The sequence below is a fragment of the Lynx rufus genome, unplaced genomic scaffold, assembly GCF_022079265.1.
Source record: "Lynx rufus isolate CCGP_SWC_20201006 ecotype Redwood Valley unplaced genomic scaffold, mLynRuf1.p SCAF_6, whole genome shotgun sequence".
In the NCBI taxonomy this organism is placed as follows: Eukaryota; Metazoa; Chordata; class Mammalia; order Carnivora; family Felidae; genus Lynx; species Lynx rufus.
In genome coordinates, this window is record NW_025814878.1 from 44,554,129 (window position 1) to 44,575,892 (window position 21,764).

General features: G+C 38.1%; 1 pseudogene; it reads left to right on the forward strand.

The window, feature by feature from the left end:
- The window catches only part of LOC124529103 (CWF19-like protein 1), a 105,824-nt pseudogene that overhangs the window by 20,490 nt on the left and 63,570 nt on the right, over window positions 1–21,764 (forward strand).

Below are 21,764 nucleotides of genomic sequence, written 5' to 3' on the forward strand. Positions count from 1 at the left end.
GGAAAGACAATGTAGCTTTTGTCAAGAGAGATTTCACTCCTTGCATTTAGTTAGAATGCCTGTATAAAGGAATTTTAGAAGGCATGAAAAAGGGCTCATATTACTCCTTTGAACATTTCTCACTGACTAATAAGTTCTACCTTTCTCCCTGCCTGGAAGGACGATTCATTTAGAAAATGTCAACATGCTCCCTTGCTCTCCAGCCTCCACTTGTCTTTGGCCAATGGGGAGCCCAGGAAGACTGAGAGTGGACAGGGAGGTCAGGGTGTTTTTCCCCTCGGCTCCTTCCCTGCAAGTTCTCATACAGCTGTTAGTATCCCTTCACCAATCACCCTGCTCCTCTCAAGACAGTCTCCTCTACCTGATGTCTCCTTTCCAGGTTCTAGTCATCCCTTTTTGTCCTTAATGCTGGACTGTGCTTCTTATTCACTTGACTCTTTAAATGGGAACTTTGCGAAAACTTTCCTCAAATTGTCCTATTCCAGGTCAGCCTGTGTATCCTTATTGGTCCTGGATTGACAGAGCAACATATTGCTTTTTTCTGACTTTAGCTAACTTCAGTCTATCTGCAAATTTCCACCACTTCTACATCTCCTCCATCTGTAATTTCTAAGAGAAGACGAAATAGTCCTTGTAGCCTGCATCCCATTGGAAGTCTCAAAATCGGAGTTATCACTTAGATCACAGATTTCTTAGGTTACACTGGGATCGGAAAGCTTAGGTTTGAATACTTTCTGGGTTGGGAAACCAAAGCACCTGCGGAGAAAGCTCATTTTCTCTTCAAAAGTACATCTTTTATTTGTTTTTTTTTTAATTGAGCCAGAATCTATCTTCTCATAGCTTCTCTATATTGGTTTCATGCCTAGTTCTTTGGAAGTGTAGAGAATATGCATATTACATTCCCATATGCTCTTAATGACAGGAAGAAGATCAGTATTTGTTGAGGGCCTATTAATTGCCATATGTTTGCTCTCTGTTCACCACCGAGCATGGGGCTGTTACTGAAGAGGCACTGGTTAGGTCATATCTCCTGTGTGTACGTCACACGTCAGTTGCAGATCACAGTTTTTCTGCCTTCAAATCATACACATCTCCCCTGAAGCCATACTAGTTCTCTTCAAATATCTCAAAACCTCATACTTTTCTTGAGTTAAAAGTGTACAGTTACTTAACCATTCCCGTATAACACCATAGTTAGTTGCTTTTCCACTTGGCCACTATATACTCTATGTAGTCAAAATATATATATATATTCCTCTTTACTTTTTGTGTCTAGAAGGGAATGCAATTCATCGGGGACAACCACGCTTTTGTCCTGCATGCTACCCTCTGAACGTGCTGCCCATAAGTACCTGTTCTTTGAAACCCACATCACACATATAATTCATGTTAATCAAAATCTTTAATTATGTCTGATATTTAATAAAACCTATAATGTTTCACTTGGAATTTGAACCTGAACTCTAAACAACAGGCTGTTTTTCCTTTCAGCGTTCCCTCTAACAGTCCGACCTGTCCTCGTGGCTTCCGGAGCTATTTGCACATTCTGAATCAAAGTTCTGTTAATGTCACGAAGTCAAACAAATACGTGTCACCAAATTCAAATAAACACCAGTATGACCCCAAGAGCCTTGAAGGAAAAGCTCTTAAATATATTAGGAATTACATTATATTAGCATTATATTAGGAATACTTCTCTAAAATCATTATCAAAAACATCTCCCTTTCCCCCAAATCTCGCCCTTATGGCAAGTACAGAAGTCTCGTCTTTTATCCCTTAAGAATTTACTCATGGCCCTCAGACCATTACGATTCACTTCCGGAAGCTCCCATCCTCTCTCCACAAAGTCCTTTACCACCAACACTCCTCAGAAACCCATCACCTATTATGTGACTTTCTCTCCTTCCCACTTTGTTTTTCTCCCAGTGGTAGGTCTCTGGAAATCCGAGGAACAAATGCTCTTTCTTTCTATCCAGTATCATCCTAAATACAGCAGTGTTCTTGTCTAACTTCTTATGTATTGAGATGAGCTCATCTTTCATATCTTTTTTAAAAATGTTATTTATTTTTGAAAGAGAGAGCACAAGCGTGGAGGGGCAGATAGAGAGGGGAACAGAGGATCTGAAGCAGGCTCCGAGCTAAGGCGGAGAGCCCCATGCGGGGCTCAAACTCAACAGACCTCGAGGTCATGACCTGGGCCTAAGTTAGACGCTTAACCGAGGCACCCCAGTCTTTCAAATCTTTATCCAATTCAAAGCTAGAAATCTTTGTCTAGTTATTTACACCCATGTCGCTCCGAAAAAAGCTTAAGAGGAGTTTAACCTTACAATAATATCTATCCATTAGTAATAAGCATATAAAGTCAAGGCCATGCAAAGGAAAGGAAGCAATTAGAGCTTATGTAATTATAGTCTGTGAATGCTACACTTGGTGCTAAGCATCCTGGCAGCGAAAGCAAACAAGAGAAAGATTCTAAATACTATAATTTCCAATATATGACAAAAGAAAACATTCCAATTCTTTGGGAGAAATAAACATTTCCTCACAAAGTGAGGCTTAACAAATGTATTCTTTGTGACAGCCAAATAGATTTTAAGCTCCTTAAAAATGGGGACTATTTTTAGTGCCCTCCTCTGTCCCCATGCTTGCTGAAGAAGAGCACGATGGTAATACCCATTGTTTGACAAGAAAGCTAGGCAAGTGGCTCTTTCCCATGTGTGATATAAACATGGGAGTAAGTGGTTGCGGTTTATGGAGACGTCCATTGTGAATGAAGTAAAAAAGATGACCAGGACCATGAGATATTCCAGAGACTAAATTCATCAGTCAGTGCCAGAGATACAAAAAGAAGGAGCAGAGTAAAAAGGAAAGATACAAAGCTAGAGTGAGAAGAGAAGGGAAATGGGTCCTGTCAAATTTGGGGAATAGCAGAAGTTATACTGGGGCAGAAGCAAGTTCAACTGTAATGTTGGAAGGTCTTAAATGGTTACGCATGGCCAGCATCCATTCATGTTTGGTGGCTCCTGTTTAAAGAGTTAATTTGACCCAGTTACCATGGTGTTCGACTTTGTCCGACTTCCCACACCTAGTTGAAATTCTTTTCTTTCTGAAAGCTATGATGTTGGACAAAACAACACATCCTTGTAGGGTACTCATTGGATTTTAATGAGCATCTGGGCAGATCCTGGGAGAGAGCTGTGTTCTCACAGTGCGAGGGCAGGCTTGATGCTTTCAGCTGTTGGCACTTCTCACAGTAGATAGTGTTCTCAGGAGAAAGAGTGTTAGTAAACCTTCATTTGTGTGTGTGTGTGGCTGAAGAGAATTGGCTGCAAAAAGAGAAGTTCAATTCTCTTGTTTCTGAAAGCAGTAAAGAGGTTTCCAAATGACTTCCTCTAATGCATTTGGTAAGTTGCCCTCAAAGACTATTGCTTAAACATCTCAAAATACAGGCTTAAAAAAATCCCCCCAGTGTCTATCATTACCAGTAATTTGTTTAATATTTAAGAAGATGAGTTTGTTAATAAATTTCACCACTTTCCATATCTGGGAATAATACGATATGCTGAGAAATCCTGGAAGAAGAAGATGAAGAATGGGAAATTTCAGTGAGAGTTGATATAATTTATCCAATATAAGAGCTATCCAGAAAAATTCCTTTGACTACTCCACCATGCAACAATGGACATGCCAATGGTGTCCATGCTGCCTACTCAGGAAGAGAAGAATTACATACAGCCAGAGGTAACCACAGATATGGAGTAGCTCATTATGTAACTTCATATACCCTACTCCATTTACCTAGAATATCTTCCTTACCCTAGGCCCTGTTGTTGTTGTTGTTGTTGTTGTTGTTGTTGTTTCACAAACTCTTACTCATCCCTCAGACTCTAGCTCAGTTTCCACTTCCTCCATAAATCTTTACCTAGGCGTCTTAGGCAAAACTTGCCTGTCCCATTCTTGTGCTAAGTCCTATGCGTTCCCAAAATAATGATATCATACCTCAACAGAAGGCCTTGTATTTTCTACTCTTTCACTTAAAGATCTTCCCTCTCTCAGATTGTGAAATCTTTTAGAACATTTCAGTTTTCATTTATAGTACAGTACATAATATTGCTGAAAGGACGAGTGAATGTATAACTTAATTTCTAAAAAGGCAGGACAGAAAAGGGCAAGACAGATGCAACTGAAGAGAGGGGACAAGTGAGGAAGGAGGAGCAAACAGCATAGACTGAAAGTATGTCAGACTGAAGAACCAGACCAAGTTAAGAAAACATAGAAAGAAGAAGTTTGTATGATGATATATGTTAAAGGGCAGTCAGTCTATATCATAAACATAAAGAACAGAGAGAACATGGAAATTTCCTGAAAATCCAGAAATTGAGAGGCACTGGACTACCACAAGACAGAGCAGAACTGTCAAAAGAACTTAGCTCCTTACTGGAAACCAATCTGGTGACCTACAAGCTGGAGCACTGGACCCAGAGACCCTGGCAGCAGTTAGAGCAGTTCAACTTGACATTTAAGGGAAAATGAGACCATGAGAAGAAAGCAGTTACTTCTAAGGACAAGAAGAGATGTATACCAAATCTTTATCCCATGCCTACTCTGCTTTAAATGAAGGATGAAGGTGCCAATGAGACTGTTGCTTAGTTCCTGAGTACCAGCCTGCCACAGGGAAGTTCACCCAACTCTGAAAGTGTGCTCTGTATGTGTGGGTTATAGGCCAAGCCCTGCTTTACATGGGGTCTCCTCCAAATTTGGGGCAGGGGGAACAGTTTTTCTATTTCTATCTTGATTTTCCATCAGACTGTATTTTCCTCAGGAAAAGCGACTCAGTGTGTTTCTGGAATTAATCCTGGCATGACATTAGTAGCCATTTCAAAAATTGGTTGGTTCAACATCATGCCGGTTTGGTTATTGTTCTAATTTGACCCTGTAAGTTAACATTTGATGTTTCGGTCTCAGACCTTTGAGAACTCCTTTTCTCATTGCTTAATCTCTGTCTCTAATGAGTCTATAAAATTTTGTGCCTACATCATTATTCTCATTTTTTTCCAAGCTCTCCATGCTACTGTGAGTTCTACAGTCCCATTTTCTTCCGTAGAGGCCAGCTTCCCAACACCTCCTTCCTTCTCTTGAATGCTAGCCCTCCAAGCTGCCATAAGCCAGTCGTGCAAATTCTCTTTCCTTTCATTGCTTTCTGGTGTACAAATCGTTTCCTGGGTCATTCTTTGTCTTAGTCAACACCATTATTTTGTTAATGTGCATCCTCAGATTTTTGAAGAATGAGTATTTGGCATATGAATTTTCTTAATTTTATACTGGCTACACTTTGCCACTGCACTTGAATGGTATTCTGGCTATGTTTAGGATTCTCAATGGGAAATGATACGTCTTAATTTCTTGGAGGCATCATTCCTCTATTTTCTATTGCCATAATATAAATGAAATATCATGGACCAGTCTGTCATTCCTTTGTAGCTTAACTGCTTTTTTCTCCCTAAAATTTTCTAACTATTTCATTTTTATCTTTGATGTTCTAAAATTTCATATTGATATGTCTGGGTATGGATCTTTGGCAGTTTATCAGTACTCAGAAGTACCCAGGCCCTTTAATGATATATCTTTTATCACTCTGATAAATATCTTTGCATTTTTTCTTCCTCAGTTTCCTTTATTGTCCTTTTATTCTACTCTTACTATTCAGATAATAGATCCTACTACTCCATCCTAGTTGACTTCCCAAATGTTATCTTCCATTTCTTTTTTTTTTTTAATTTTGGCAAGTAAATTTTTAAATTACCAATAGCTCACCTTGTTCTCTAAAAGTTCTTTTTCATAGTACCTTGTTTTTTTCAGGAATATAAAATCTTCTTAAATCTCTCTAATTCTACTAGTTAAGGTAAATGCATATTAGCGTCAAGCAAGAAAAAAAATCACTGAAAATTTAGGTATACAGTCATTTATTTGGACAACGAGAACTGCAATTTGGGAGACACAGATTCAGGCAGAAACTTGACTGATGTTCCCAGGAAGACAAAGAGGGGACAGAATTTTAAAGACAAAAGGTCATGAGCACAGTTCTCCTTTAGGTCCTCTATGCAAAACAGGGATTGAAACTAACTTAACTGGGATTGGTTGGATTAATATGCAAATGAGGGATTGAAACTTGTCAAATTCTATCGGCTCTGTTTGAAGTGCAGAATTCTAACCATTCAGTTTTATGGTAAGATGGTAGTTAAATCCAGGGCTTGCAGCTGCCAAAAAGTTCATAGTTTCTTCTGTGAGGGCGTGCATAAATTCCTTCTCCTTTATGGCCTCCCAACACTATTTTAAAAGAGACTCTCAGACACTGGGATGGCTCAGTGGGTTAAGTGACTGACTTCAGCTCACGTCAGGATCTCTCTATTCTGGAAGCCGAAGCCCACATCAGGCTCTCTGCTGTCTGTGCAGAATCCACTTTGGATCCTCTGTCCCCCTGTCTCTCTGCCCTAACCCCTACTTGCATGCATGTGCTCTCCCTCAAAAATAAATAAAACATTAAAAAAAAAGGAGAGAGACTCTTTTAGCCAAGCTTGTTTATTCCATTTTGAAATTTCCTTTTATATTAATTTATTGCTGAAAATTGTTTTCCATTGCTTGCATTTTCTTTTTCTACTGGGACCCGTTTTTTTTCAGGTTGTTTAGCTACATCTTCATCTTTTATATTGCACAACTTCCTTGACGGTTAAATGAACCATAGTTGACTGTATACTTAAAAATTAAAGATATGAAGAGTAGTGGAAGAATTTGTTAATGAGAAAGACTTCATTTAAACATGAACTGGTAGAGGGCTACGTTCAACACTGCAGGGATCCTAATCACCAGAATGAAAAGGAATTAGGCAAAATTCAATTACTACAGGGAAGTCTTATGAGGATGGGGTTTGGTGTGGTTGTCTCTTCTCTCCACAGACCTTTAACAAACAATGGAGACTGAACACAAGCATCCAGAAAGATAGAGGGCAGAGGGAGAATAGTGTTTAGGAAGCCAAGTGAAGGATGAATTTCAAAAAGGAGGAAATGGTCACCCCCGCCGAAGTAACTTGTTCCATGACCCTCTCTCATGGCCAGTACTGATTGTTCTATGGGTGGGGCATTTCACCAAAACTGGGCCAATGAGTAGTCCCTTTTCTCTTTTTGATCTTTGTCTTTGCTTATTATTTATTTTAGATAAAGGAAAAAAGAATTAGTGCGATATTTCTCTACTGGCTTTGGCCATAAAAGGCAACATTTAAGATGCTGTCATTGGTCATGTTTCAACCACGTGATTAAAGCTAGTCTGCATTGAGAGAGAACACGGAGCCAAAGAGCAAGGACAAATAGCAATGAGTAGCAGAGAGCATCCAGGCATTACTTGAGACCCTCATTGGATTTTCCCTTCTTACCATGCTGCAATTTTTAACCTCTGGTTTCTGTGAGGTACCCAAGCTAGTTGTTAATACATTTCCCTTTGCTTAATCAAGCCTCCGCTGTATTTGTGTCATTTGCAATTGAAAGAGTCCTGATTAAAACAGCAGTATTTATCTATCACTTTTCTCAAATTTAGAATTTCTTAATACACTAGAATATCTCTTTAAAAAATCCAAGTAGGGACGCCTGGGTGCCTCAGTATGTTAAGCATCTGACTTTGGCTCACGTCATAATCTCACAGTCTGTGGGTTCAAGCCCCACATCAAGCTCTGTGCTGACAGCTCAGAACCTGGAGTCTGCTTTGGATTCTGGGTGTGTCTCTCTCTCTGACCCTCCCCCACTCAGGCTGTCTCCCTCTTTCAGAAAAAATGAACATTAAAACAAACAAACAAACAAAAAACTAAAAGATGCCTAAGTGGAGGAGAGAAACTTGAAATGGCAAAGGAAAATACATATGACGTTTTCCTAAATGTGGAACATGAGATTGTAAAAGCAAATTTTCAGAAAGGTACCAACCTTCCAAGATGATAGAAACATTATAAATAAGTTATAGGTAAGTACATGTTGGGGTTTCATATTTGGTATAATTCTAAGCTAATAAAAACCTTACTTTTTAGCTTCCAATATGACATAGGACATGATGTGTGTTTAAAAATGGACAGAATTTTGCTAGGAAAAATATCTGAGGTCTATTCATTAAGTCTTAAGAAACTCACAAATAGTAGTTCTCAATGTTGACCACTTGTTTTTTTGTGGTTTTTTTTTTAATGTGATTCATTGCCTTTCTCAAAAAACTGTGTTTGTAAGATACCTACAAGAGCAGAGGAAAGGCATTCTTTAGTTGCTGTGGCAACAGCAGACCAAGTAAAGCAACATGAAAGTTAAATACTTAAGCTTCATCAGGAGCCAAAAGAGTGGGGGGGGGGAGTGTTTCATTTATATTCTGATGCACACACCAGCTAAATGATTATTTCTGCTAACATTTTGGTTCCTCAGGATACTTATTTATGGACCTCATCAGTTACTATAAGAAAAAACCCAAGAGGAAACCCCACGGCTTCATTGTTTACTAGCTAGAACTAGATTAAATCTATGTTTATGCTTCTATCTATCATCTATCTATCTATCTATCTATCTATATATCTATCTATTCTTTTTATTTCTCTCCATAGTCATATAGGAAAAGACACAATACCTATTTATTAATAACCCTTCTGTGCCTGTGTTTCCTCTGGTATAAACTAGAGATAAAATAGCCACTTCATAGGGTTATTACAAAGATTAAATTTGTTAATGTATATAAAGCACTTAGAACTGTGTCTGTGACATAGAAACTGCTTGTAAGTATTGACTTTTATCAGTAGCAAATCAGACCATAGCCATTGATAATGTCAACCTAAAGAATAGAAGGATAGAAGGAGGGCTGGCAGCAAGTAGCCTGACCCTGAGAAGACAGTGCTGACTACTGGAAGCTTCTGGGGGTTACTGTGTATTCAGTCAACAAATATATATGAAACACATGTCATAGAAAAGTACAGTTCTGCGCAGTAGAGGAAGTATAAAGATGCATGTGACATGGTTCAAATATTCTTTAGGGACAGAATAATAAAAAAGCTGAAACCATAAAAGAAAATAGGGGGAAAATGATGACATATAAGAGAAGGCAGGAATACATAGCATGAAGAACACAGGTGGAAAAATTGGCCTTAAACAGAAAAATAGACATTTAATCATTGGTGTCTGGACAAAAGGCATTAAAGATGAGAATAGGCTTTGCCAGGGTTGTAGGTTGGCTGGACAGGCCAAAAAAAATGGAAATGAGATCCCACCTGATGGGCTCAATTTTCCCAATTATGCTTGTAAAATAGGTGAGTTATCTGCAGAAGGACAAGTGGAAGAGAGTCTTATGGTAATTTGAAGACAAATGGTAAAAGTTTGAAACAGACATCGAGGGGAGTGGAAGGAAAAGTTAAAACAGGAGAAGTAAAGATATAGAGAACCCCTGGGGATCCAGGTGATGTGAAGGTCTTGATTTTATAGAGACACCACTCAACAGATTTACATAGTTTTCCAAATAGTTTTCTACTGATTGGATAGAGGAAAGATAATGTGGATAATCACACTGACCCAGCGTTGGGAATTTGCCTGGTACGAGGAAAGAATAATAATAACACTTATATAGAATTTGCCATATGCCAAATATTAAACACTAGATGTGTATTAGCTCCTTAATCTTGTCTCCAAACATTTACCCCCTTCTAAGTAAGAGGCTCATTGACCTGTGACCCATAGTGCCTCCTGTAAATCTGTGGCTCTCTTAGGCCAGTTGAATGTGAGAAGTGGCAATGTGCCAGCACTGAGCAGAGGCTTCAAGGGGAGTCCTGATTCAGCTAGAGCACTCGTTCATTTCCCATATCTAGACAGGATTGGTTCCTTTGTCTGAGTCTCAGAATGAAAAGGCACATGGACCAGATCCATGGCAGCTGACCCACAGCTGCTAAGGTACAGCCTGAGCAAAAGAAAAAAAAATGTTCTTTAGAAACCACTGAGACTCGAGAGGGGAAAGGTCATTTATTACCCCACTATTACATGTAGATACTAGACATCCCTGTTTTACATAGTGCGTCTCTACGAAACTGAAATGTAGGAGTGTTTTTTGACAGGCAGCATGTCAATAAACACTCTGGGCGCTTATGTAACGTGATAGGAGGGATAACTAAGATCAATCCTACTTCGTGCCTTGGAGAAGAGACCCTGACACCACTTAGGAGACGATTTCAATTCACTGAACAACAGGTGCAGGGGGTCCTGGATTCTGGCACGAGCCGAACAATGGAGAGAAGAAAAGAAATTAGAATGCATATAAGAACAACTTGGATATTTCAGTACAAATAATATAATCAGTTTAAAGTAATCTCAGAGCAGAAATTGTATCACGAGGATATTTTAAAAATATTATTAGGGGCGCCTGGTTGGCTCAGCCAGTTAAGTGTCCGACTTTGGCTCAGGTCATGATCTCACGATTCATGAGTTCGAGCCCCGAGTCAGTCTCTCTACTGACAGCTCAGAGCCTGGAGCCTCCTTCAAATTCTGTGTCTTCCTCTCTCTGCCCCTCCGCCACTCACACTCTGTCTCTCTCTGTCTCTCAAAAATGAATAAATTTTAAAAAATATATATACATAGATTATTAGATCTCTTGACCAATTAAAGTTGATGCTGTGCCATTATAACTCAGTTGCGGAACTTATGGCTTTAGAGTTCTTTTGAATTAATTCTCTGCTGATGTTTTCACCAACTCATTAGTTCTTATTCTTCAAGGAGAACCATAGCCGGGAACAAAACTAGGTTAAATAATGAAGAGAAGATCACACGATTTATTCTAAACTCAGAGTAACCCAGTAAAAAGTTTATTTCGCGCAATAGAATCAGAGGTTAGGGTGTGGATGGGGGGTCCAAACTGTGTGTTTAGGGAAAACTTGGTCTTTTACCTAAAACCAGCCTGAAGGGTGGTGCCAGTAGGATGTGGGACTCAAGGAGAGACGGAAGACTGAAGGTGGGAGGGAAGGGAAGCACACACCTTCTTACAATCTGGGACTCAAGGCTGAATATTTTCTTTTTTATTTATTATTAATTAATTAATTTATTTATTTATTTTTTTAATGTTTATTTTGGGGACAGAGAGAGACAGAGCATGAATGGGGGAGGGGCAGAGAGAGAGGGAGACACAGAATCGGAAGCAGGCTCCAGGCTCTGAGCCATCAGCCCAGAGCCCGACGCGGGGCTCGAACTCAAAGACCGTGAGATCGTGACCTGAGCTGAAGTCGGACGCTTAACCGTCTGAGCTACCCAGGCACCCCAAGGCTGAATATTTTCTAGGAAGTGCTACAGATACCCAGATGCAACCAGCTTCGTGCATAAATGCAAAGTAATTCCAACATTAAATAAATACCTACTTACAAGCTAAGCATTCTCTTTATAATGTTCTGTGGCCTGGAACATTCCTCCCCAGATATTCATGTGACTCCGTCCTTCCCTTCCCTCATGTCTTGCCTCTGTGCCACGCCACAATAAGACCTTCCCCAAGCAAGCCCTTGCTCTCATTCCCAAACTCCCTTCCCCTGCTATAGCTTTCTTTTCTCCTAGAGCTACCTCAGTCTGGCTTATTATATTTTTACTTGTTATTTATTGTTTGCTCCCCAAGAACGTCAGCTTTGTGATGGCAGAAACTTGGTTTTATTCACTGTTACATTCCCAGTGTACTAGAACAGTGTTGGGCATTTGTTGGGCACTTAACCAATATTTGTTGAACGAATGAATGAAAATATCCACAAACCAAAACCTATAGGCTTGATAATAATTCTGGATAAAACTACTTTATTCTATGTTAAAGGCAAACACAAAAACAAAACAAAACAAAACAAAATTTGACTCCTTCGTGAAGGTCACCATGAGGAGTATAAGGAATGTAAAATGTATTAATATGATATTTAAAACTTTGGGGTGCCTGGATAGATATGTCGGTTGAATGTCTGACTCTTGATTTTGGCTCAGGTCATGATCTCACAGTTGTAGGATTGAGCCCCGCATCAGAGATTGAGCACATCTCTGTGCTGGGCGTGGAGCCTGTTTAAGATTATCTCTCTCCCTCTCCCTCTGCCCCATCCCTGAGTTCTCTCTCTCTCTCTCTCAAAAAATAAATTAAAATTAAAATTAAAAAATACAAAACTCAAATTCTAGTAATATGTCTTACAATTTCCCATCTATTTTTGAATACACCTTTTTTTTTTTTTCTGGTGAACTTTCCTAATTAGTTTTTTGTATACATTTATTTTGTTTTTGCCTATTCAATTGGACCAAGACCGATTTTTCTCACGTTCTTCATCATGCCTTGAACCCTTATTCTGTAGAAAGGTTGTTTGAAAACATGAACGTTAGGGGCACCTGGGGGTCTCAGTCCGTTAAGCCTCTGACTATTGATCTTGGCTCAGGACATGATCTCATGGCTCGTGAAATAGATCTCCACACTGGGCTCTGTTCTGACAGTGTGGACCCTGCTTGGGATTCTCTGTCCCTTTCTCTTTCTGCCCCTCCCTTGAACTCTCTCTCTCTCTCTCTTTCTTAAAAATAAATAAATAAACAAACATTTTTATAAAAAACAAAAGAAAACATGAAGGTTAAAGCAAAATGATCTTTTCTGTATTATCATCCTTGTTAGTAGAATTATAAGAATTTTCTGAATTTTCAAAAGAATTGTTTTTATTTGAAATAAATGACATTTCTATGGCTAGTAGAAAATATAAATATAGCTGAAAATATAAAAGATATGATTCTGTTTTTAGGGTGAGTCTGGGCTATAATTAAACTGTTCCATGGAATCAGTGAATTCTAGTAGCAAACACTTAGTACATTCTTTTTCTCATGCATGAATTCGACCTTTGAAAGGAATTGGCTATTAAAGCTAGTAAAATAAATTTCTTCACTAAATCCACCATTTCTTCTCTCAAAACAGCTCCTTCTCTGTATCAATCTGTATTCAACCTACTGTCCAGTTCAGGCCATTTCAGGTGCCTTCTCATCACTAAACCCACAGGCCATTTCAGGTGCTTTCTCATTACTAAACCCACATACATTCCACCAGGTCCCCTCCCTGAAAATGTGTTCTTCACCTCCCCCATATGTCTGTCTCTCTCCATCCCAATCTCCAAGATGTTAGTTCACATACTGTCCATTTCTCCCCTAGATTCCTGCCACAGCTTCCTGACTGGCGTTAGCCTCTGCTCTCGCTCTCCATTGATCAAATTCTTTTTTAACACCAGAACCAGGTAATCTTTCCAAAACCCAAACCTCATGATATACCATTTCCTTGTTCCAAATTCTGTAATGGTTTTTCATATCTTTGAGAATAAAGTTCATACTGTTTGGTTCTCTCAGGAAGATCTTCATTGAAGATCTTCAGATCTGTTGAGGTTTCTAACTCTAGAATCATCAAGTATGATGCCCTCACATTCTTACTTTTTAAGTCTACCCATGAGGATTGACTTGGGTGTTCTGAGTACAAAAAAAAAAAACATGTCCTGGCACATTTTTTTTTCTGTTGTATTCTTACTTGCCTCACTTCCTTCAGGGGAATTATTTCCATGTTCCTGTCTGTCCTTCCATGTGTTTAGAAACCACAGGCAGTCCTAGTTGGGCGACCAGCGATGCTGCATTTGCTGACGGAGAGGCAAGCTGAGGGAAGAGTGAGATTGCTTCAGACAATAGAAAAAAGGGGGAGAAAACAGCTTTTCCAGAGAGGAGGTAGAAAGAAGGTGCTTTTAAGAAGCTGTCAGTCAAATAATAAACATATCAGTGATATTTAAAGATGATTTACAAAAAGCTTGTTGTATGGAAATGATGAAATCACCGTCACCTCACAAAAATCCTTCACCGATAATATTCTCCTTTAGATGGTGTTTTTAAAACATTGTATTTGATACATTATGTGGGTGTGTACACGGGTATATGTGTGCTCTGAGAAAGAGCTAGGGCCATCTGATTCCCACTGCTTGAGACTCAGCCCCCTTATATAGGATTTCTAACAAGCAAGGCCCAAGGGGTTGGATAAGCATGTTCTGAGGTGAGGCCCCCAAGTGTCCTTCTAGTGGGAGAGGACAGATCCCAGGAGGAATCTGGAATCTCTCAGTCAGCCCGGGTGCCTCGCAGGCTTCAGGACAGAAGGCTAGTCTCGTGTCAAGAGGAAGCCAGAGCAGATCAGAGGCCACCCACGTGAAACATCTCCTGTGGTCACTGGTCTAATGAACTGCCTCCCTGCATATATCATAAGTAGCTTCAATTCGGAGTCAGCATTACAGTCATTTGACATCCAAGAGTTCAGGACAAAAAAAAATTTTTTAAATGAATAAAGTATCTAACCTGGCCTGGAACCTATCATTAGTAGTATCAGGCTTAGTTTATGGAGAATGGAATTTCCATAATGTTTACAATTATAAAAGCTTTACCTAAGAAATGACAAGTATAATATGACCATCCCTGGGCCCCCTTTCAAAGGCTCAAGGTCTAGAAAGTGTAACTACTTTATGTTAAATATCCAGACAGAATAAATATGGGTTTCTTTCAATTTCATGAGGAACCAATGCCTGGGTTCCTAATGTGAAAGCCCTTTGTTGTTGCTTCCATTAAAATTCCGAAATGATTGTCAGGTGTTCTTTATTTATGCAATACCCTGAAGGGGTGAGGGGAGACATGGTTCACCCTGACAAAGAAGAGAAGAAATTGTATGACGCTCCTGTGAGTTAGTACCTACTTCAGACATGGAACAAAGAACCTCTTTGAAATCGCTTTGACATTGAGAACCATGGATTAGTCTCAGAGCTGAGATTGAACATTATTAAGCTCTTGGCTTCCATTTCTTGGTTCAATCCAAGATTCGAGGTTATCTGCAATTCATTATCACAGTTAACCTAAGTATTACAACATACTTCCAGTTATATGAGGGAAGACTCTTAAACTGTATTCACTTTCCACTTTCCATCATAACATTTTTTTTTTTTACTTTTGATGACATTTACTTCATCTATCCCATTCAAAAGCCTCTGTAAAATCTGGAGATTTTAAAGCTAGTCTTATTTTGCTAATTATTGCATTAAAAAGCGATTATAATGTTTTCAAAACTTGTTACTTATCTTACATTTCTATCTTCACGATTTTTGTCATATCAACGTGTAAGTGGTATTTGCTTCCATTTTCTATAAGTGAAATTACCTTTACCACATTTATCTTAAAAAAAAAACAAACCTTTATTTCTGTATAACCGAAAAACCTCTATTGTTTATTGTAAATGGAAGATAAATATAAATATAAATAAGATTAAAATAAATGTTATCAAACAGGAATTAAATTTAGAGTATAAAATAAAATGCATGTAATATTGAATCTTATGAATTTTAAAGCAGAACTGAAAATATGTTTCTCAATAATAAGAATAAAACACTTTAAGGTCACTCAGTAATGGAAGGATAACAGCTAGATATCATTCAGTTTAAGATAAAAATGAGGTTTTATATCAATCGAATAATTCCATCTTTAGTTTTCTTGTTCTTTATCACTGAGAATTTCATCTCACATGTGTATATTCTAAAATGGTAGAAGGTATTTCACTGACTTTTTTGATAGGATTGGACACTGAGAAATCATTCCTAACCAGACTGTTGTGACTGCCATTCAACAAACTGAAACAATATCTTGAATCTGTCTTATGAATATGCCAAGTTTGGATTTAAAAAAAAATGGTAAAAACAAACACAGCTTCTTAGCCACACACAGATATCGTCTTGTTAGGGAAAATGACTAGAAAGTTTGCATATTGTGTGTTTTTTAGCACTTCGTCAGACTCAGGAAGTGCTTTCAAAAATCTCCCTGGAGGTTTTCAAGGAAGGAGAGCTCTCTTATACATACAGGATTGAGTGGGATTTGTCCTGGGTATGCCCTCTTGAATTCAGAGAAATGCCCTCTGAGCAGAGAATTCAAATCACTCACAACCTTTTATGTTGTAATTCATCACAAACTTACCAACAGGTTAAAATTCTCTTCTTCAGGTGCACCAATTATCAACTTTGGCAAAACAACATATGCTAATGGATGCTCTTGTATTCAGCTTGTATTTGAAAGAAAAATATTCTCTGTGATTTCCAGTTCTTATCTTGCCTGAGACTTGATGGCACTTTCCCCCTTGGGTTCTAAGAGATAGTTTAATATCCTAACAATAAATCCCCCATTTTTTACTTAAAATGGTTCAAGCAGATTACTCTTATAAGCAAAGGAACTTCTTCTAAAGTAATTGTTGGCCGACCTTTGTGTTTGGCTAGGTTAACTGAATGGCCATATACTCTCAATCCAAAATTAAATCTGTTTTTGTATATTCAGGGTATGAAGGCTTTTAAGAATTGTTGGTATGAAATTACACTATTTTCAATAATAAAATATTTTGACGGAAGCAGTAGCACTTTCCACCCCACCCCCCCCAATAATAACAAAGTAAAAGATATTCTTCAATGTTGTGTTAGATTTGAGGCTGAGTCTGAATCAGGGAAACAGACATATAAAGTGAATATGGGCAACATTTGGGTTACGGAACTTTCTCTGGAGATGTGGCCTAGAGGAATCTCAAGAATCCTCTGATAATTTTGAAAGACTGATGTAGATTTACTGCACAATATTCTTCAATTCACGGGAAAGTTAAAAGCCAAAGACATCAATTCTTATAATCAATGCAAGATTTCACTATAAATTCTTTAAAGCCCTGGCAGAATTTACAACTGCCTGTGGCCATGCGTCCCTCTGACTGTCCAAGAATTCGAGGTAGATGTACACCATGTGTTCAGCTCATTACAAAATCAGGCCTACAAGTCTGTTTTAAAAGCATATCGTTAACTACTGGTACATTTTTTTTAAATCACAGCAAATGTCTTAATACAAGGAAGGAATTCTAAAATAATGGAATATACAATGTGTTGGCTTAATTTCAGCAAAGCCAAAAAAAAAATAAAACTAGCAAAAACCCTAATCATATTAATATCTCAATGCAGAAATCAGTGTCCACATCCATTCTCAGAGCTAATAATGATGTTATATAAAACCTCCCCATTAAAAAAATGTTCTCAAATGACCCACACATGTGAGACTCAAATAAACGTTACTTTATTTTCTTTTGGTTGAGAGATTAACAAACTTCTTTAAAGGATAGAGATTACAATTTAAATTTTCCCACTATGAAAAATATACTTGAATGGTGAAAGAACTGGCAAAAATAAATAAACAAAAATCCAAATTTATAAACATGGCTTTGTAATTAAGTTCCTCTCTTAAAATAACCAGATTGTTTTAATTTTATACTCTCATATTTGGATTTAACTCATTTTCATCTTCATGGAAACTGAACTGAACTCCAAAACTTCAAGGTATGACTGCATTTGCATGTTTTCTTTCTTTCTTTTTTTTTTTTTTTTTTTTAAGAGAGAGCAAGCCATGGAGGGGCAAAGGGAGAGACAGAGAGAGAGACAGAGAGAGAGAGAGACAGAATCTCAATTAGGTTCCATGCTAAGTGGAGAGCCTGACACAGGGCTCTATCCCAAAACCCTGGGATCATGAACTGATCTGAAATCAAGAGTCAGACACTCAACCAACTGAGCCACCCAGGAACCCCTGCATATTTTCTTCTAATAGCACTAGTCCTTTTTCCTTAGTAATCATCCCTAATGCTAGTTGGAAGAAACTCTCCAAAATACAGCCTTAGGTATTACTTAAATAATTATGTTAACTCACAGTTCTGATTTTAATTTAATTCTTTTTTAATCTATAATCACAATACTCATTAGAAGTTATATTACATCCAAGAATGTGATTTTGAGAAAAACTCTGACTGAATACATGGAGAAAGGGTTTCTTTAATTTGATCCTTAAGAGCTCAATCTCTGACATGTATGTTTTGAAAGCAGTAAGCTTTTCCTTCCCTGGACTCCAGCTGTAGAGATATGTGGTATAGTACTCATTTAGGTCAGGCACGTATTTTATAATGTAAAAACTAATCATGGATGGAAGAGTCCGAGCTAGGGGCAATTCCAAAGATTTGGAAACCATCCCTATATTTTTGCAGGAAGGGTTCACCTGGCCATTTTACCACCTGAGAATAGCTGAGTCATTCGGAACAGACTCATCCAAAGGAAGTCCTGGCTGCTTGTTTACAGTATTACCCTGGATATGGGAGGAAATGGAATAGGGCTGATGAATGAGTTGAATGAAACTTCATCAAGTTCAGTTCAATGACAACTCAGAAATTCCGAACACTACCACCATTCCCAAGCCAGCTGCTCTTCAGTCTGTTCTGTCCCTCATCCAGTGGGCCTGCTTCTGCTCAGAAAGCCTGGATATCCTAGGAACCCTGTACGCCAGAGTCTGCTAGAACCACAGTAGATTTCACAAAACTTCTTGGACCAACTAGCCTGTATCTGTATGTTAAAGAGCAGATCCGATGCTAGTCTCAGGCCTCTGGAGGTGCCCTGCACACTAAAACAGTAGCTAACATCAGCTCCAAGAATTTTATTTGCCTTAACAATTAGTTTATGAAATAGGTAGCAAATATAAATATTCTATTCATATTTATAAATATACTCAGGACACAAATGAAGAAACTTGCCTGTTCTTGTAATCTAAATTATAGTAATATAAATTCTAGCATCCTTTCTCATACTTCCAAAAGGAAGCCGTCATTTGTTCTAATTCAGGACACATTATTTCTGGTCCTGGTATGTCATTGAAACCGTATTTCACATTGGTTGAATGTGCCCCCACAAAGTGAGATCTGTTTTTATAAAATGCAATTTAAACAACGACCCAGGGGCGCCTGGGTGGTGCAGTCGGTTAAGCGTCCGACTTCAGCCAGGTCACGATCTCGCGGTCCGTGAGTTCGAGCCCAGTGTCGGACTCTGGGCTGATGGCTCGGAGCCTGGAGCCTGTTTCCGATTCTGTGTCTCCCTCTGTCTCTGCCCCTCCCCCGTTCATGCTCTGTCTCTCTCTGTCCCAAAAATAAATAAACGTTGAAAAAAAAATTAAAAAAATAAAATAAAATAAAATAAAATAAAATAAAATAAAATAAAATAAACAACGACCCAAATTATACCCTCCCCTGACTCCCCACAGTGTACAATGAACCTTTGAGTTGCCCTGGATTCTTGCCTTATTAAAAAAAAATTGAACAAAACAAAACAAACTACTTCCATGTTATACAATTCGGTACACTTTAATGAAAAACCCACTTTATTGAAATCAGCATTTATTTAAACTACTATGTTCATTTCCAATGATTCACTTTATTTCCTTGTAAAAAATGAAATCATAATTTGGGGCTGGTTTTGGTGCTTCCTCTAGGAACTCAAGTATTAACACAATCCCATTCACTCAAGCAAGGCATGTATTTGAGTCAAATGTTCTTGCTCTAGTTTACTATTAAGTATTGCCTATTAGAATCAAGTCCATGTCCTGGGTGATTGATTTCATGCCACTCATCAAAGAATGTGAATAATGCTTATATAGAATGATAATGATGGTCATAAGAAAGTAGCTCTACTCAGTTACTGAGTGGTAATTTCGTGATAAGAGCCGTAAAAAAAATTTAATTATTTGAAGCTGATTCTACCATATGACTTATTCAGGTGAATATTAAGAATATTTCCTTGGTCGTTCAACTTGTTAGAATTCCACGCTAGTATTATTTTATTTTAACTTGGATTCTTTGGACATACAGATGTGTAGAAGTTAATTACACTGGTAGAAAGGCAACCTGGGTTGAGATACAGCAGTTCTCAAATTTGAGCATTCATCAGAAGCACCTAGAGGGGTTGTCAAAACAAAAATTGCCGCATCAAGTGTGTTTTTCAATAGGTCTGAGATGGAGCCTGAAAGTTCTCAGAGACTGTACCTTGAGAATCACTGAGGTAGAGAGCACATAAAAATTTCTAAGAAAAACCCAAGGAGGAAAAGTGAATTTTTTTTTAGAATAGAATTTAAGTAAGTTAACTAAATGTTAGGGTTGCCAGATAAACTACAAGATGCCCAGTGAAATTTGAATTTCAGATAAACAACAAATAAATTTTGGTATAAGTATGTCCCATATACTGTAAGGGACATACTCATACTAAGAAATAGTCATTATCTATCTGGAATTCGAATTTAACTGGATGTCCAGTATTTTTTCCTCCTAAATCTGGCAACCTTAACCTATACAACAGTTTAGCAATTTGTTTCTTTATTGTGAAGTCATGTATTAAGAGATGTATTAAGATCTCATGCTGCTTTTCTACATTGCTTTGGTGTATACCTTAATTATGCTCCTATTTTTCCAGAGGATACAACAACAGAACCTTTGACACCTCAGAGAGGTGTAAGGTCCCGTTAGTCTCTACTCCTTAGGGAAGGCTTAGACAAAAGGACTTACCACTTTTTGAGTAAGAGGCATTTATATACTCCCTGGAAAATGTTCAGGGGCACATATTTATTCCTAAAAGCTGTGTAGAATGTAGAAGAAACAGAAATCTATAGAGTTGGAGAAAATGTTCCATAAGAAGTTTGTACCACACACACAAAAAGAAAAGACTCCATTTTCCTATGGCTCTATGTGTCAGGAGCATGGGGTCACATGGTCTCTCCAGGTCTCCTCTGGTACCAGACAGAACTAGACAACAGGAGGGAGAGGGACAAGAGGGGAACAGAAGGAATAAATGAAAGAGACTGAGAGAGATAAAGAAATGAGAGAGATCGTGAAAAGATTTTTTTTTTCTTTGTGGTCTGTAGATATGAAACTTTGGGGAAAAGTAATAACATCTAGAAAAAACCTCGGGAACCTTCTGTAAGATACACCATGTAAAACCACAGGCAGCTCCTTTGAAGAAAACCAGTTGCAATGATGAACATTATACATTCCATTTGCCATCCGTTCTTCTTTATATATGATTTAAGCCAGAGTCTGTCCTAAATTGATTAAACGTAGGATTGAGTATATATACATGTTATAGTCAGGAAGTAGCAATTATAAGGAACGTGCATCTAAATTTTCTCATTGTGCTGCATCTTGAATTAAAATATGTGTCCTTAAACTTGGTTGTACACTAGAATCACCTGAGAAATTTAAGTATATAAAACCTGCATCTTCAAAGATAATGATTCAGTCTGGAATGGGACTTGGGGAGCCTGAGTCTAGAATCAATGAATTTAAATTATCAGACTGTCCAAGAGTATGTTTTCAACATGACCATTACACTGGTGGGATAATATAACAAAAACTGGGTGCCAGGCAAGCCCCAAATATAATGATAATTGGAATAACAGCAGTAATTCAAAGGAATGTCACAGAGATGATTCTAAAATTGGGGTTACAACTTCTGGGGCATGTTGTCAAAATTGCAGGACTAGCTAGAGAACCACACTTAGGCTGTGGTATGTGAGTTTATCAAGTGGAGGAAATCTATAGAAATCTATAAAAAATTACCCATGAAATCGTTTCCCCCATTTTCCATGGTTATCTGGTTTCTGTAGAAATTGGGTGATGCAAGGAGATTAATTTCTGATCTGCTGATTTGCTAGAGCCTTCTACCCACCTCTACCAGCTAGAATGGATCCCCCAGAATTAGTCACAACCCAGAGTCTAGAATTAAGGAGGCCTTGAATCTTCTGCTATAGGTTAAGTATAACCATAAACTTGAACAACGCATGTATAGTATGGTGTCAGAGGCAAGAGAAAAGAACATGAACCGCGTTGTAAC